At 45.8% G+C, this 11,497-nt stretch overlaps 1 pseudogene; it reads right to left on the reverse strand.

Moving 5' to 3' along the window:
• Window positions 1-1,030: 1,030 nt before the first annotated feature.
• On the reverse strand, window positions 1,031-2,846 carry LOC109942903 (uncharacterized; annotated as a pseudogene).
• Window positions 2,847-11,497: the final 8,651 nt, after the last annotated feature.

Consider the following 11,497-nt stretch of genomic DNA (forward strand, 5'->3'; position numbering starts at 1 on the left):
ATGATGGTGAACCTGTGCTAAATACTGAATACTTATGATGTTTTTTAGTGTGAATTCTGGTGTGAGATAAAATTGTGTGAATTTTGGTGTGAGACAAATTTATGTGAATTCTGGTGTCATGAGAAATTGCAAAAACAATGATGTGTTCTGATTCTGTACTAAAATCCAAAAAAAAGATTCACAAATAATCCACAGGCAAGAATCAAACTTGAGACCTACCCCAGCGTTGGGAAGTGAATACCATTGAACTATGGCGTCTGGCTTGTCAAGATATAAGAAACTAGACTATTTGTATGTACCCAGTTTGGTCAAAAAATACTGAAACTTGGCATGGAGTAATGTTTTGGTCTTATTTGCTTAAGGTAAAAAATTTAGAGGATTATGCAAAAGTTTGAATATAGGTGCTTCACAAATGGACACATATCTCACTAAGTTTCGTGACATTGAACTACAACTACACGGTTTGAGCTACATTTCATAGTTTTGTTTGTTTTCTTCCTTGAAATTTGTACTATTTGTTCATCTAGCATCTACAAACTTAATTCATGCATAGATGTCCCTTTTTTGGACTATTTACTATTTTCTGTTGGTTAAATGCCTTCCCTAGCCAAAAACAAATAAATAAATAGCAAATTTGGTCAAAAAATGGTGAAACTTGGCACGGAGTAATGTTTTGGTCTTATTTGCTTAAGGTAAAAAATTCAGAGGATTATGCAAAAGTTTGAATATAAGTGCTTCACAAACGGACACATATCTCGCTAAGTTTCGTGACATTGAACTACAACTACACGGTTTGAGCTACATTTCTTAGTTTTGTTTGTTTTCTTCCTTAAAATTTGTAGTATTTGTTCATCTAGCCTCTACAAACTTAATTCATGCATAGATGTCCTTTTTTTGGACTATTTACTATTTTATGTGGGTTAAATGCCTTCCCTAGCCAAAAATAAGTAAATAAATAGCAAATTTGGTCAAAAAATGGTGAAACTTGGCATGGAGTAATGTTTTGGTCTTATTTGCTTAAGGTAAAAAATCAGAGGGAAGGCACATTCTCAGCATATGTTGCTTTGAACTTGGCAATAGAGTAGTACTTATGTACATATTGATCAATTTCACTGGCTACACCACGAAGGGAAGTAATGAAAAATAGGGCATGGGCGCATGGTAGCCTGATGATCTGCCACTGCCTACAAGTGCATGTCCTGTTCGATAAGTCCACTGGATATCTCCATTCCCTCTTTTCTTTGTCCAACACTGTCACCTCTGCCTCAAGCGGTCTGCGCTTGATGAAAGACATTTTCAAACCTCTGGTCTTTTCATGCAATGTCTTCATCACAACTAGGATTATCATGTGGCCATGAAACCTCTTAAGTGCAATTCTTTGACGCAACTCAAACCTTACCATAAGCATTTGTTGAATCTTATCTAGCAACTCCACCAAATGAAGCCCCTTTGTTTTTCTGATCCATGCATTGAATGACTCCGCCAAGTTATTGTTCACATAGTCCACCTTGCACCCTTCACCAAATTTGCTTCTAGCCCATAGATATTTGTGATGACTTTCAATGTATATTTTTAACCTAGAGTTTGTGTACAGTTGATTCACATGATAGTTATGCTTTTTAAGGCTATATGTCAATGATGTTGGCCATAAGTTGTCATCAATCAACTTTCCCTTGAATGATTTGCCCAAGTTTGAAGCAAAATGCCTCATGCATTCCCTATGCTCTACTCCAGGAAACACATAATCCACTTCAGTTTCTAAACCCTTGCAAGCGTCTATGTGTATAGTCAATCCATGTGGAAACCCTATAACCTGACGCAAATTCTGTAGGAACCATGTCCAACTTTCTGTTGACTCTACCTCGAGGACTCCATAAGCCACTAGAAAGAGCCAATTATGTGCATCAATGGCACAAGCAGCTACTAACTAGCCTCTAAACCTCCCATAAAGAGTTGTTGCATCCACTGCTAAATAAGGCCTACAACTAGCTAAGAACCCACTCCAACATGCTTTGAATGAAACGAACACCCTTCTAAAACAATCTTTGTTCAAAATCTTGCCTCTCACTTTATAATCCACTGTATGATGGACAATCTCAACAACACTACCTGGGCACGCCTTCTCCACTTTAGCTTTGAAAGTGAATAATAAGTTAAAGCTTTCCTTCCATGGGCCATAAATCTTGTCAAGAGCCATTTCCTTGCCATAATACACTCTCATGTAAGGCACCAAAATGTTGTACTTCTCTTTAATCTTCTTTAGCAGTTCAGTTGTACCAATGCATGGGTTATCTGTCACCCATTCTAATACTGCATCTGCACACCATCTACTTTTAGCTACCTTATGTGACCCTTTTCTTTCACTTGGACAAGTGTGAGGAGATGGATTCACTTTGACCTGAATAATTATACTATTCCGCATACAGGAAGCATGTATCCTCCACTGACACCTCTCAAATGCACAATGAACAGTCATTCTAGTTGGCTCACTCTTTTCAGTTACATAATCATACTCACCTTTGATGCAATAGGTAGCAAGTGCATTCCTAAATGCGATCATCGATGCAAATGTGTTGCCTTCTTTTTAAGGATGGATTATCTCTGTCATAATCATTTCTTGGTACATCATCACCCTCTCCTTGCTCATCCACCCCCATAGCTATGTTTTCCTCCTCCTCTTCATCAGTCTCTTCAAATTGTGCCCCTGTGAAAATGTCTCCATCATAGTTCTCAAATTCTAGCATATCCCACTTGTCAACAAACTCAGGATACTGCCTCTCATCATCATCAGGTGCAGCAACTACTTCTATTGGTTCAACCTCATCATTGGGAATAATATGATTCATCCTATTTCATAGGAAATAACAATGTTTAGAACCCATATAGGCAAAGGGTGGCAAAACCTATATGTCGGGGACCATAATTAGGGGTACCCCCAATGCACCTTAAACCGGTTGGGAAACATCTTCAGAACAAACCATAAACAACCGATAAAGCGTGGGCTTCGTCTATCAAGGGACGCGACCTCGTCCGAGCCCAGCCTCGGGCAAGGGCAGTAGTCCCGGACGAATTCACGCCTCGCCTGAGGGTCCCCTCGGTCAGCAGACGCACCCTCGGCTCGCCCGAAGCACAGCTCGGGCGAACTTTGTCGTGCAGCGACCTCGTCCGAATCGCCTTAGGAACCGACCGTATCGCATGCGCATTTAATGCGGGGATCGCCTGACACCTTATCCTGACACGCGTGCCTCAGTCGGCAAGGTCGAAGTGACCGCAGTCACTTTGCCCCCTTTACTGACCGATCTGACAGGAAAACAGCGTTGTTCACCCCGCTCCGGCAACTGCGCCAGCCACCAGGGAAAGGCTGACAATGGCAAGTCACGACCTCCCTCGAGTTCGGCCTTGGGCGCAACAGGGAGCTCCGCCTTGCCCGACCCCAGCCTCGGCCTCGACCTCGGCCTTGGGAGAAGGTCTCCGCCTTGCCCGACCCTGGGCCTCGGCCTCAACCTCGGCCTCAGGAGAAGGTCTCCGCCTCGCCCGACCCTGGGCCTCGGCCTCAGCCTCGGCCTCGGAGGAGTCGTCGCCTCGCCCGACCTCGGCCTCGTATCAGCTACGCTACTGGGGGTCCATCATTGCCCTACCCTTAGCTAGCCGCCTCAGGCTACGAAGGAACAAGACCGGTGTCCCATCTAAGTTACTCCAGTAATAGGTAATGATGGTTCCCCGCGTGCGCCCATGACGTCGGCTGCTCTCAACCCCCTACGGAAGCAAGGAAACGTCAGCAGGATCCAAGCCGCACCATCAGCTATGCTACTACAGGGCTCAAGGCACTTCACCGACGACCACGTTATTACCTGTACAGGGCTCGAGGCACTCCTCCGACGGCCACGTCGGTACATCTACAGGGCTCAAGGCGCTCCCCCGACGGCCACGTTATCATCTGTACAGGGCTCAAGGCGCTCCCCCGACGGCCACATTATTATCTGTACAGGGCTCAAGGCACTTCCCTGCCAGCCACGTTAGCTCCAAGCTACACCCCCATTGTACAGCTGGGCATCTCCTTGTGTCTATAAAAGGGGGTGTCTAGGGCCCCACGAGGGGGGAGGAAAAAGGGGGACGGACGGGAGAAAGAGAGACGAACGTGCACCGTACGAACACACGGACGCACGACGCAGACGAGCGGAGGTAGGCAGAGTAGGAGAGACGCGGTAGAGGCAGCCCCAGGCGGCCCGCCTCGACGCCGAACCCTCTCCTTCTCACTCTCCCTCGCTTCTCACTCTCTCCCGTTCTCGCTCTCCCGTAGCGCTTGTAACCCCCTACTGCAAGCGCCCCCTGGTGCAGGATAATATAAGCCTCATCCCATCGCTTGTGTTCCATCTTGCATCAACCCATCTGGACAGGGGTACGCGGCACTAAAATTCACTAGTCGGCCCGGCTGAGGGCCCCCCGAGTCCGAAACACCGACACTATATAACACCTATTTTAGTAGCCAACATTTATAGAGAGTAGAGGGTTATGCTCCTTGCCTGGAGGAGACTGTTGCTGCTGTCAAGAATTTGAGCGTGAGCAGGGCTTCTGGAGCACGAGCAGGGCCTCTGGATCCGATGCTCGCGGATTCCTCCCTCTCGGCGGTGGATTCCTCCCTCTCGGCGGCTGGCTTCCTCCCTCCCGGCACAGAGAAGCTGCTCGCGGATTCCTGGAGGCACTCGAGGCGACCTAGAGGCACGGGGAGCGGACCAACTGCTCGCGGATTCCTCCCTCCCAGTGGCGGCTGGCTTCCTCCCTCCCGGCGGGGCGCCCCACGAAGCAGCCTGGGGCTAGAGGCACGGAGCAGCAGCAGGTCCTTCCCGGTGGCTTCCTCCATCCCGGCGGCGGGTTCGTCCCTCCCGGCTGGCTTCCTCCCTCACGGCGGGGCGCCCCCACGAAGCAGGTCCCTCCCGGCGGCTTCCTCCCTCCCTCTCGGCGTCGAATTCGTCCCTCCCGGAGTCTCGGCGGGGCGCCCCCACGAAGCAGTTGGGGCTTGCTCCCTCCCGCGGCGGGCGTGGTGACTCCTCCCAACGGATCGGCTGTGGCGGCTCCTCTCGGCGGGGCTTGGGCTTGCGGTCGATTTGGAGCTCGGGATCGGGAGGAAGAGAGGCTGTTGCCGAGTGGGAAAAGTTTGCAGTGGGCCTATCCTGTAAGTCACGTTAAAGTGGACGGAGACGGCGTTCAGGCGCATTTCGGAGCAAAGGGAACGAGCGTTGGGTAAAACTGAGTAAGAAGAAAAACTAAGGTTAGCAACGAGTAGTGTGGCGAAAGTAAGGGGACCAATGTAAAAAACCCTTTGGCCTCGTTTGTTTCCATTCATTTCGAGGAATTGGAATCTTACTAATGGAATAGACTATTTTTTTTAGAATATGACATTCCACCACTTTCCAAAGTTATCATATAAGCCTATCTCAAATTCATGGTGTGAGAGATGTAAATTGATTCTATAGATTTACATGCTAATTTTCCGATGTACAACTTATAGCACACTCTTCTACTTGCGCCTCTATAACATAAATGTACTATTTAACTATCTCTCTCATATGATTTAGGATAATATACAAATATATTACATATATAAATATATAAACTTAATTAGTTTTATCTAAATTATAATTATTAAAATCGAATTCAATTCCAACGAAACAAACGGGCCCTTTTTTGAATTCCAAGCATGCTTCCTCTGTGGCTGGTATTTCGGGTATGGACATCGACTCACCATTATCTGTCAGGGTGGCTGATGGGAATGTATTACACTGCACATCTGAATTATCCAACGTTGAGTGGTCTGTCCAAGGTGTGCAATTCTGCTCCAGCTTCAAGATCCTGCCCTTGCCATTTTATGACGCCATTCTCGGGATGGACTGGTTGGGACAGCTCAGTCCTATGTGTATGGATTGGAAGCACAAATGGATATCTTTTAATAATAATAACTTTAGATTTTCTAAGGTGTTCTAAGCTCTGACTAATTTGCTACATTTTGCCACACTTTTGTGTCTAAGATTAGTTCTTCCTTAGGCAAAGTGTGGCATAGTTAGCCACAAACAAAACAAACCCTAATTCCCCATATAGACAAGAACGGGAAAGAAACTATCCCTGGTGATATTCGTAGGGATGAGATTAGTGAAAATTCTCCCACACGCGAACGAACATGGGGATCTGATTCTAACCTACGATGAAGAAATTTTCATGATAGTGACCTTGGGCCGGAGTCTCTTTTAGCCCTTAATCTTGGTAAATGTGGAAGAGATAAAGGCTTGGCTCTGGAGGTGTTCAAGATAATTAACTGGACCTATCATACACAGTATAGACACAGACAGGGGCACGCAACTAACAGTCGGTTTTGCTTACCTCTGATAAACCTGTATGCTCTGTAGTATTGATTCTGAATTTGTTTTATTGCACAAACATTTTTGCAGCAGGTGAAATTTTATTAGAAAGAACACGTATATGAGCCTTTGTGATCCGTGGATGGGCCGTCTGTATTTGGATGCTTTCGGACTTTGGATGGCCCATTGCCGTGAGTTTTTCTCACGATGCTTTTGCCCATTTATGATAGTTTGGCAACTCTATTTTTCTAAGGGATTCTCATTTTTCCAAGAAAAAATGAAAATCTTTTGGAAACATGGGGTTGCCAAACTAACCCTTAGAGAGAATGCATACGAATTTCACGTCCACCATGTCCTTGGCCTCCTCCTTGTCGTGGTGCTCGTGGAACGCTTCGCTAGTTGACTCAGGTCAGTACGGCTCGCCCATTTAATCTCTACTATAATTAAAGCACCAGTGCAGGAGGTGGATTATGTTACAAATTGGTACAGGAGTTGGGGTTTGAACCCACACTGTGATGGAAGAAGGGTGAGAGACATTAAACAAAGTTGTCTAACCAGTAGAACATCATGCTCAGGTGTTTATAATATTGAATATAAATTATACATACATATATATATATGATTTTTGTAAAATAAAAAATAATCGTGTCAGGCCGGGCCAGCACTACGGGCCGAGGCTACGGCCCAAGCACCGCACGACGCTCGTGCTGGGTTGGCCCAAGCACTATTAAATGGGTCGTGTCTCGGACCGGCTCACCAGACACGGCTCGTTTGGTCATCTATACCTCCGCACGATAATGATGGTCCTCGCCTCAGTTGCCACCACTTTGTTCGCTATTCTACTTCTTTTCTCTCTCTCCTCATGACTCCACCTTCGCGCCACCCCATTCTCGGCAGAGGGCGTAGGAGTATACGCCTCCTCCCCGTATTCGTCCGACACCAGCCCCGACACCGACTCGCGCAGTGGCTATTACACGTCCACGAGGACATTTCACATCATGCGCGCACCATCGTTTTCGCCGTCGTCGGACGTCCTGTTCGTCTTCCTGGCCTTCGCCCTGTTCTTCCTCCCCAACCTGCTAGCCTCGCCCACAGTCACAGTCGTGAGCCGACCGACGCTCGTCGACGTGGGTACGGGGCAAGTCGGTCATGCTCCTGGCCTTTCTTCGTGCGTGCCGTCGAGGAGGACATGGTGGCGCCTGCCACGTTTAGGTTATCTTGGCGATGAGGAATCCAGGTCTAAGATATTGGACAACCAAGGCCTATAGCGTCACAGCAGCCGGCATATGCTACGGAGTTGGTGGTGGTGTTGTGTCGCTTCGGCGGGTTCAGGGCCGGGAAGACACTTGCATTCTCTAGCCCTTCTCGGATTGACGCTTGGTGCGGGTGCCTCTCGGTTTGGAGCTGAACCAGCTGTGTTTCTTTCTCCACATGCGTGCTCTCTCCCTATATACCTAGCGGTATACTACTTATGTCGCCTACAGATACCCAGATCTTCGTTGTGTCCTTCTCCGGCAACGAATAGGTATGTCCGCCTCTTCCCTTCCCCTCCTGCTCTACGAAACCTTAGAAGTGGGGGAGACGAGGGATGAGAGTCTATGATTTGCTGCCTATGGTACCCATGCGTTCATAAAAATATTATGCGAAGAGCGAAGACAATCAATAAAAAAATCTTGAGATCTTTTTGGTGGATAATTTATGTGAATATTGTTGTGAGCCGGCAACGCACCGGTAATTGACTAGTAAGTTTTAAAAGAAGACTAAGCCTGGCTCGTGAACCATACCTTGATAAATAATATTGTATTATATAAAAAATTAATAATCTATAAATATGAAATAGAATCATAATGACATACTACAAGCAATCTAAATTATAAATTGTCATATAAAATTATCTAATATACATCATAATTGTGTAGATTGATTAATTTGGTGCAACTCGTGAGCTAGAATGAACCGACTCGGCTCGTAAACCGCTAAAAGCTGAGCCAGGCCACTCCGAGCTCCAGTCGGCTCACGAGCCTCAAGCTTTTTTCCACAACTAGTTGGAGACCTAGCCTAGGAGTGTCGATCAGGCAGATAGATCCAACCACCAGATAGTGAAAATCTATGGCCTAGATAGGTGCTTTGAAAGTCGCCTAGATGGGGTGAATAGACAAAACCTGAAATTTATAAACTATAACACACACTAAGGCCGAAAGAATTGTTTCTCTTGCTAAGAGTTACTCAAAGGATGCAGATGACGTATGGGAGCAAACTCAAATCAATATTAGCAAGAAAATGTTAGAGAGAGGAAAGAGGGCAAACAAATCAAATACAAATCACACAAGTGGACATAATGATTTGTTTTACCGAGGTTCGGTTCCAAAGAACCTAGTCCCCATTGAGGAGGCCACAAACGCTGGGTCTATTTCAACCCTTTCCCTCTCTCAAACGGTCACTTAGACCGAGTGAGCCTTCCCTTAATCACACGGGTCACTAAGACCCCACAAGGACCACCACGCACTTGGTGTCTCTTGCTTATCTTTACAAAGCACTCAAGAATTGGAATGAGAAAGAAAGAAGGAAGGCAATCCAAGCGACAAGAGCAACAAAAGAACACAAATCATCCTCTCACAAGCCCTTAAGCACTAGCGTTGATTTTGGGAACTTTGAGTGGATTGATTGCTTTGATTCTGTCTTAGAGTGTTGCACTTTGCTCTTGCAATGAATGAGAAACTCAGAATGCTTGGATGGCTTTGAATGAGGTCGTTGGGGGGTATTTATAGCCCCCAACCACTTTCTAGCCGTTGCTGGCGATGGGCGCACCGGACAGTCCGGCGGTGCACCGGACAGTCACTGTTCACTATCCGGTGCGTGCCACATCAGTGCGTCCGTTAGGGTTTGGAGCAGTTGACCGTTGGAGCACCTTGTTGTTTTGCTGCACCGGATAGTCCGGTGCAACACCGGACAGTCCGGTGACCTCTGACTTCTAGGCTCTGGCTTCTGTCGTGGCACTGTTCATCACTGTTCATCTGACGAAACGACCGTTGGCGCGCAGGAAGCCATTGCTTCGCTGGCTCACCGGACAGTCTGGTGGCACACCAGACAGTCTGGTGAATTTTAGTGGAGCGCGCCCAGCAGAAACCCGAGAGTGGCTTGTTCGAAGGGTGCCTGGCCTGTGGCACTGTTCATCACTGTTCATGGTGGTGCGGTCCTTTTGCTTTGGGCTTAATACTTTCTCCCCCTTTGGTATTAATCGCCAAAAACGAAGAACTTGAGAGCCCTTTTCACTTACTCCCCTTTGGGGTTCAATACTTTCTCCCAAATGGTGAAATAAATATGAGTGAAGGGTCGTACCATTGAGAGTCACATGAGTAATGGCAAAGGGTAAATGATACCGTCAGAGTTTGGAGTGGAAGCCTTGTCTTTGCCGAATACTCCATTTCCCTTTCAATCTAAGACTAATCATAGAGATATACTTAAAAACACATTAGTCTTAGCCTTGGCACAAGAAGAATAAGAAATATGCATTTGTAACAAATGAAAGAGACATGATCAAAGGTATATGAATAAACTATGTGTGCAATGTTTCAATCAAAGTTCCGAGAATCAAGTATATTTAGCTTATTCCTAAGTTTGCTAAAGGTCTTTTCATCTAATGGCTTGGTAAAGATATCGGCTAATTGGTTGTGGGTATTAACATAAGCAATTTCGATATCCCCCTTTTGTTGGTGATCTCTCAGAAAGTGATACCGAATATCTATGTGCTTAGTGCGATTGTGCTCAGCGGGATTATCCGCCATGCGGATTGCACTCTCATTATCATATAGTAGAGGGACTTTGCTCAATTTATAGCCATAGTCCCTAAGGGTTTGCCTCATCCAAAGTAATTGCGCACAGCAATGGCCTGCAGCAATATACTCGGCTTCGACGGTGGAAAGAGCTATGGAGTTTTGTTTCTTTGAAGCCCAATACACCAGGGATCTTCCCAGAAACTGGCAAGTCCCTGATGTGCTCTTTCTATCAATTTTACACCCTACATAATCGGCATCAGAATATCCTATTAAATCAAATGTAGATCCCTTAGGGTACCAAAGCCCAAACTTAGGAGTGTAAACTAAATATCTCATGATTCTTTTCACGGCCCTAAGGTGAACTTCCTTAGGATTTGCTTGGAACCTTGCACACATGAATACAGAAAGCATAATCTCTGGTTGAGATGCACATAAGTAGAGTAAAGAACTTATCATCGACCGGTATACCTTTTGATCTATGGATTTACCTCCTGAGTCGAGGTCGAGATGTCCATTAGTTCCCATGGGTGTCTTGATGGGTTTGCCATCCTTCATTCCAAACTTCTTGAGTATATCTTGAATGTACTTAGTTTGGCTAATGAAGGTGCCCTCTTGGAGTTGCTTAATTTGAAATCCAAGGAAATATTTCAACTCCCCCATCATTGACATCTCAAATTTTTGAATCATGATCCTACTAAACTCTTCACAGGATGACTTGTTAGTAGACCCAAATATAATATCATCAACGTAAATTTGGCATATAAACAAGTCTTTTGCAATAGTTTTAGTGAAGAGAGTAGGATCAGCCTTTCTGACTTTGAAGCCATTATTGATAAGAAAGTCTCGCAGGCATTCATACCATGCTTCTGGGGCTTGCTTGAACCCATAAAGCGCCTTTGAGAGCTTATAGACATGGTTAGGGTACTCACTATCTTCAAAGCCGGGAGGTTGCTTAACATAGATCTCTTCCTTGATAAGGCCATTGAGAAAGGCACTCTTCACGTCTATTTGATAAAGCTTAAAGCCATGGTAAGTAGCATAGGCAAGTAATATGCGAATTGATTCAAGCCTAGCTACGGGTGCATAAGTTTCATCAAAGTCCAAACCTTCGACTTGTGAATAACCTTTGGCCACAAGTCGGGCTTTGTTCCTTGTCACCACACCATGCTCATCTTGCTTGTTGCGCAATACCCACTTGGTACCTACAACATTTTGATTAGGACGTGGAACTAAATGTCATACCTCATTCCTAGTGAAATTGTTGAGCTCCTCTTGCATTGCCACCACCCAATCTGGATCTCTTAGTACATCCTCTATTCTGTATGGCTCAATAGAGGACACAAAAGAATAGTGTTCACAGCAATGAGC

The sequence above is a fragment of the Zea mays genome, chromosome 10, assembly GCF_902167145.1.
Source record: "Zea mays cultivar B73 chromosome 10, Zm-B73-REFERENCE-NAM-5.0, whole genome shotgun sequence".
Lineage (NCBI taxonomy): Eukaryota > Viridiplantae > Streptophyta > Magnoliopsida > Poales > Poaceae > Zea > Zea mays.